The sequence below is a fragment of the Trichechus manatus genome, unplaced genomic scaffold (assembly GCF_000243295.1).
Source record: "Trichechus manatus latirostris isolate Lorelei unplaced genomic scaffold, TriManLat1.0 scaffold00046, whole genome shotgun sequence".
Taxonomy (NCBI): Eukaryota; Metazoa; Chordata; class Mammalia; order Sirenia; family Trichechidae; genus Trichechus; species Trichechus manatus.
In genome coordinates this window covers 14943183-14950540 of record NW_004443982.1, presented here as the reverse complement: position 1 = coordinate 14950540, position 7358 = coordinate 14943183, and positions in this window count along the sequence as shown.

Genomic DNA, 7358 nt, shown 5'->3' with positions numbered 1-7358 from the left:
GCTGCGCCGGGCTCGGCCGGGCTCAACAGCTCCCGCGCCGCCGCTGCTGCCGCCCGCGCTCGGGCAGGAGCCCCAGCGCCATGTTGACGGTTCGCCGCGAGCGCCCGCTCGGGCTGGGTGTGTGTGAGTCTGTGTGTGTGAGTGTGTTGGCCAAGTCGTCCCTGCGCGGCGACAGCGCGGCTTGGGCTCCCCGCCCGGCGGCTCGCGGGCTCCCCCTCCGCCGCCGCCCGCCTAGCTCCCGCTCTCGGTCGCAGTCTGGGCTCCGGCGCGTCTCCCCCGCAGCCACCGAGCTCCGCCAGCGTTCAGCGAGGAGCGCAGCTCTGCCTCACCTTGCCGCTGGGAGCCCGGGCTCCGTCTGCAGCCGCACGCCGCGATCCCAACGCGTCCCCCTCCCTCGTTCCCTCCTCTTCCTCCTCCCCCTCCCCCTTCCTACCCTCCATTTATTAGCTTTCCTTGTGACGCTCCCTTGACTTCCGATCCTCAGGATGCTCTTACCACCTCTCTGCCTCCCTCCCTCCCTCCCTCCCAGCAGCCGCCTCCCCTCCCCCCGCAGGCGCAGCACTCGGGCGACAGCCGCCCGCCCGCCGCCGCCTCCAGCTCTCGCAAGTTTGAGCTCCCCCAGCCTCCGCTCACCCTCCGCTGCGGCGCTTCAGCAGTGGGGCTTTGGGAGGGGTGATTCCCCAAGAAAGGTCTGCGCGAGTTTCCCCGGCCGTCATCGATTCCCGGCCGCGCGCGTTTCGTCTCTCGGGGTCCGAACCCCAGACCACTTGGGTGGCGGCCCCCTCGCCCCCGGCCCTCTCCTCCCCCTCGCAGGCCGAGTTGGCTGCGCACGCCGGGCCTGGGCGCGCGTCCTGGGTGAGCTGGAAACCGGCTCGGGCGGCGGCGGCTCGGGCTGCCCACAGAGCCAGAGCCGAGGGGACGGGGGGTGGCAGGAGCGGCTCTCCCAGCCGCGCGCCGAGACTCCCCTTGCTACCCAGAAGGCCAGTGGAGGACCGCAATTACCATAAAGCGCCTCGCACTCTGCTCCGCCAAAGCTGTCAAACCCCAGCGGCAGCCGCCGCTGCCGCCTCTCGCCACCAGCGCTGCGCCCTCCCAGCCTCACCGCGTCTCTGAGACCACGCAGAGCCGGGCGGGTGCGCGTCCGCGCCCACCCCACCCCGGGCCGCCCCTGCCTCCCGGAGGAGCCCTTTCCCGTTTCTGTGTCAAAGCTACATGAAAACACCACCCCGGCAACAGCGGCCGTTCCGCCCGAACTCCGCGCCCGAGTTCCCCGGACATTTCAATTGTATGGGAATTGTTTGGAGAGGTGGGGGGCAGTCCGTGGGACACAAGGATGCAGTGGGGGGGGCGGATAGGGGAGCAGAGATCCGCCAGAATTTCTCCTGGTTCGCGGACATTTCTCGGTCTACACCTCAGATGGTTGGAGGGTCTGCCCTGGCCCCTCACGCCGGCCTCGGGAGATTATCTCTCGCGTTTTATTTTCCTTGGCAGGGAGCAACTTTTGGCGCAGACCGTTCGCCCCATAAATTTCCAGTCGGTAACGTCGTGTTGATCGGTGCTCAGCGGCGGCGTACAGCCTGCGCCCGCAGCAGTTCAATTCAATTGACACGTATTGAGCTTCTCCAGCGCACCCGGAGCCGCGCTGAGCGCGGGGCGCGGGGGCAGCAGGCGGGAGGGGGAAGCGCAGAGGAGAGGTTCCGGCTTCCCCGGAGAGCAGAGCCTCAGGGGCGAGCCGAGAAGCCCCAGTTCGTGAAGCTGACGGGAAGAGGTGGGGGAGGGGCTGTTCGGCCTAACCGCACCCAGACAGCGGGCCCGGACGTCGTGGCTAAAGGTGACCCCACTCGGCTGCTCGCTAGAGTCTTTTTATGCTGGGGGGGGGACCGTCACTTTCTGCCTAAGGACAAGATGGGGCAGGCTCGATAAGAACATCAATCTGAAATGGAGGTGGCCTGTAAATCCACATGGAAAGACAGTTTCAAAATATCCTTGAGTGTCCCCATGCCAAAAATAATCAAAAGCATCTCAAGTTGATTACTAAGTCAAGGTCAGGGCCAAAACCTGCTCTAGCTAGCAGATATTTTCCCTTTTAAAAATTAGACTGCAGGACTGGTATTAGGTGAGATTTTATTCATTCTGTTTTAGTTCTCAGCACATAGCTGTAAAAACAGCCCGTCTGAAAGCAGAAGTGAAACATCTTTACCGTTTGAAACCCGAAACTTGGGGCAGAATTAAATCTTCATGCTCCAGAGCTGTTTATAACAACTGATGAAAAAGACAGGCAGGCAAGTGCCCCCAAGAGCAGTGCCCAGCCAGGCTGGGCCTCCAGCGCAAGCATCTAGTGGTGAACGCTTCCAGGACCTGTGCCTGCAAAATGGAATGCACACCTTTTTCTTCCTGGTCTTTCGGGGGATGGATGGATGTCGCTGAAAGCTAACCCACACATTTTTTTAATCTCCTGTAACAAGCAGAAAGACACCTGGACTATTATGTTGTAAAGCTATTTTTTATAAAGACATTTTAGGGCCAGGCATTAAAAGTTATTAGACTGAACGCACGCGAGTTACAGACACAGCTGGAGAAAAGACCTCTGGTTGTGTGTTGTAGCAACATTTCTTTTTGAAGCGACTCCTTTTATTCAAAACAAGTCTAAAATAACCAGGAAGGCTGAAGTTGGGTATTTGTGGGGAAACTCTCTGAACGTGGTTCCAGGCGGGAGGCCGCAGCTCTGGGCAGTGCAGGGGAGCTGGCCTGGGTGAATGCGGAGCCGTGCCAGGCTCTTCCGGCTCGGTTAGGCCGCACCGCGGAGGCCCTGGCCTGATGCCCGGTCACCTTCTCTCCCCTCCTCTCGCCTCCCCAACTCTCCCCACAAGCACAGGCTTTTCCCAGAGTTCCGAGTCGCAAGTAAGCGTCCAGAACTTTTGGGAAACCCAGGAACTGAGCGATAGCAAGGGGCCTGAGGCCTTGCAGAGCCCTGCGGCCTCCCGGGGCTGCTGACAAAGGGACCTGTTTGTCTAAGTTTAGAAGTCCAGGAGTTAAAAAGAAGGGGGGGTGGGTGCTGTAAACGCGAAGCGGCCGCGGGAGGGCTGACTGCAGGAGAAATTTGATGCTGGAGACAAACAGGCCAGTAAATTCGCCTTTTACGTAATTTGCAGCATTCACCACCCCACCTCTCCTTTTCTTTTAGGGGAGTCTCGCCTCCAAGGTATCCTCGTGTGGGCTGGTGGGATTAAAGTGTTTCTCTTCCATCTCAGAGGAACACATTTTCCAACTCCGTGGGATTTTAAAAACATCTTATTAAGGGAGTCCTAAGAGGCATGGAAAGAGCCCTCGTGGTGCAGCGGTTAAAGTGCTAGGCTGGTCAGCAGTTCGAATCCACCAGCCACTCTTTGGAAACCCTATGGGGCAGTTCTTCTCTGTTGTACGGAGTTGCTATGAATCCGAATCGACTGGACGGCAATGGGTTTGGTTTTTGGGAAGAGGCATTGGGGGGTGACTCACTGGGAGTTAAAATGTGGGATTTTCCCTTGGCGCTGTAAGGCTGAGGTTACACCTACTGTTCCTCGATGGATTGTTCCGGGATCGAGAAGCAGAAAGCTCACACAGGGCAATCCCATCTTGCGTCCCTACTCGGGAAGCGGCTACGGGAGCTGGGGACGACGCGGGGCCAGCAGCTTGTGCAGGAGTCCTGGCCCTTCCCCTGCTCCCTCCTCCCTTGCCCTCCCAGGAGCCCCTTGGGAGCTGACCTGGGGGTCAGGCCGCTATACCCGGCACTCAGTGAGAGAAGGATTTCAATGAAAGCAGAGGAGGAGGCGGAGAGAGCGAGCAAGTGAGCGCAAGGGAGGGGAGGCCGCGCAGTGAGCAAAGAAATAAATAGCCGCCGAAATGAAAGGTGCAGAGAGCCGAGCGGCCGAGCCTCCGCCCTCCACCCTTGGAAGAGTCCCCCGGTTATGACATATGGCTGGATTTCAGGCTCTTGGGCACATTTTTGCTACAGATTATACCCAGGCCCTGCAACTCTCAAGCAAGCAGGTTGACGCTTCTGGGAGCAGGCCTTGAGCCTGGTCACCCCTTTCAGGCCAGACTGACCCGTGCCAGGCCTGCCAGGCTTCTCCTGCACCTCCAATCACGCCCAGGCCTAGGGGAAAGGCCACTACTGCCTTCCGTGGTAAGGTCTTTATTCCGTGTTTGGGGGGGGGGGTCCTGTGCTGCTAATATCCCGTGGAGGGTTCGTTTGTAATACATGTGTAGCATCTAAATCACACAGCCGCATACACCTCTGATGACCATTCTCAGAGGCTGTTCTCAGGCCTGTGACACTGGTTATTAGAATAGGAGGAACTTAGATGATTGCAGATACTGTATTTTTACTTTACATAGTGTAAGGCAGCCTGTTACTGTTACCTATTTAAAAAAAATAACACGTGAACTCTCGCACTGGTAGTCTTCCGGTTACTCTGCGGCACTGGCCCACCCTCCCTCCAACACAGGGCATATCTCTGGCTTCCCCTGAAAAACTCAAATGAAGTGACAACTGAAGGCCCATCCTGTCCCGGGGATTTCAATAATCTGGAAACATCTAAATGTAGCTGCTTTCCAGGGCAGGAGACTGCTGGAATTACGGGTCACCGGGTTGAAGATGACTGCTCTTTCTGCCTGTCCTTTGGAAGGTTATTGGGCGTTTAGAGGTGGAGGCCTAAAAGGGCAGGCTCAACGTCATACGCAGTAACCGTCTCTCGGATTTTCAGGCCTGGGGTCGGTTGGTGTCGGCCCTTAGCTTCTCACATTGAGGCACCGGTGGATAGACCGCTGTCTACACTACCGGGCCCACTGGGAGGATGGGCGTCGGCCGAATGGGCATAAATACAGGCGGCTTCAGGGAGGCTGAGTCTTGCGCTTGGCCTGGCCCCGGATTAAGAGCCCTCAAAGCCGCCTCGTCGGGCCGGATGCTCCTACAGATAAACCCAGTCGCCACGTCTCACCCGGGCAGCTAATTTAGCAAAGCGCCTCCCGCGCATATTTTACTCGGCTGGGGGCAGTGAGTGGGAACCACACCGAGAGGGGGCGGGGAACCACCAACTACTCGCCCGCGGACCCAGCGTGCGGGCCTCCAGCCCAGCCATTTTGTATCCAGCTTCTCTCCTTCACTCCCGCGGGCCCCTGCAGAGACGCATCACCCCGGGACTGCAACGACCTGGGGAGCCCCGCCAGCCCCCCCGCCTTGGACCCCTCCCGGGCTAGCAGATGGGAACGCGGCGCCGATCTGCTTCTAAACCTCTGAGGCCCCCACGAAGTCGGGCGGAGAGGTGAGTGGCGCGGGGTGGCTGCCTCAGGAAGGTCGCAGCCAGGAGCAAAGCTTGGGGCTCGCATAAGGCTGGGGATTCCAAACGGCTTAATCCGCGGCACATTTTACCCCCTCCCGACCCACTCTGTTCGCTTCTGCCCCCGGTGTCCCCACGTGCACGCGCCTTCAGAGCGTTAGCAGCCGCGCAGCCCCCGGCCGCGAGTGCGGGAGGGGGGCGAGGGGCGCAGGGTGGTTTGTGTTGCGAGGCCTGACAGAACCTTCTGTGTGCGGCGGAGGGAGGAGGCTAATGCATAATGCACAGCGCCTGGAAGCCCGGCCATTAGCGGCCTGTCGGTGACACAGACAAACGACTGAGAGGGAGGAGATCCAGCTCGTTCTGGAGTTTAAATATACCAGCGTGGAGGGGAAACGCCATGATTTAAAAGTGTGTGTTTGCAGACACTCGCATATATTTTAATGATTTCCAGCAGGCCAAGTGTCCCAGCCTTGAATACCCCTCCTCAAAAGGAGGCTGTGTATGGGGGGCGGGGGGAATGAAGGCAGAGACCCACTGCCAGCTTTTGAGAGATGAAGAGGAAGAGAGGTTGGTAAATGCAACATGGAGCAAACGGAGAAAGCGAGGCCTGGGGAAGCCGCAGGACCCAAGAACATCCCCAGAATTTTTTTTTTTTTTTTAATCTGGCAGTCGGATCTTCCACCACGGACTGGATCCTCTTCCAGTACTAGAAAGGCCTGGGGGAAAGAATAAATCCTCCCACGCTTGCTCCCCGCAGGCACCCACATTTTTGAATCTTCGTTTTCTTCAGACGATCCAGAGACCTCCTTTCCTCCCCGTTTAACACACCAGTGTTTTTTAGCAATTAAGGCGAGAAGGGGGTGGGGATAAAGATAAGCCAATTTTTTTTTCCGCCATGCAAGTGTGAAAGATAAGATAACGCTAAGCTGGGGCAAAGCGGCTGCTTACAACCTCCCCTCAGCTATTTTGATCGGTCACTTCTTATCTCGCAAAAATGCTCCTTTCGAAAACTGCATCAAAAAAAGCAAAAGGCTAAAGGAAAGCTTTTCATTTGGAAATGACATTTAAAACCCATCTCCCCTACACCAGCAACCCCCTCCGCATCCGCGGGACTCCCCAGGAAAAGTCGCACCTCGGCTCCAGAGCTTCAGGCTTTCTCATGGGGTGCAGGATTACTAGTGTTAATTGGCTGAATAAAACCAAGGATGCGTGATGAGGATTTATTCTGCATCCAACCTCCAGCTCGCGGCCGGTTTTTCCTTCTCCTAGTTACTGATCGGTGTTTGTGTTTCACCATCGCGCTCCTGTGTTGAAACTAAACAGGTAGTTATATTTGGGAGGGTCCTACAACTATGTCAACATGAGGCGGTTGTTAATGCGAAACAATAAGAAACTCTACTGATTTTTACAGGCCCCTGTAAAGGGAAGAAAGGGCATCATACGCCCCAGCACCCGACAACTCCCACACGAACCGGACTTTCGGAGAGTTGTATAAAATCCTTTTTTCCGCACCAGAATCTCACGAAGGGATCTCCGGCACACTTTGTGTTTGCTGAGAAAGGTTTCGGTATTGAACTCCAGGTCCGCAGGGCGGCCTGCGAATTCCCCCAGTCCAGGGACTAGCCGCAGATAGCAAACGTCAAGGCCAGCGCCCCAGGCCGCGCCGACTAGCCTCTGCCCCCCTCCGGCTTCAGGGCTCCTACCTCTTCCCCATCCCGGGTCCGCACCTTGTCGCCCCACACACACCTAGTCCGCACCCCATCCGGACCAGGCGGCACGACCCAAAGCCAGGAGCCAGCCGCGGCCGGATTGTCCCCGGGGAGCCGAAACCGCCGAGCGGGGAAATCCCTCCTCTTGCCCTTCCCGGAAGAGCCTGGCCGCGGCGTAGGCGCCGAGCGAGCGAGCGGGCAGCCGCTGACAGCCGGGCCTCACGTAAGGCCCACACGCGTCCCATTAGTCAGCCCGAGTTCCCCTCGCGCGAGCCGTCTGGAGCGGCCCCAAGGCCCCGCGCGGGCGGGGAGGGGGCGCGGGGCCGCGGCT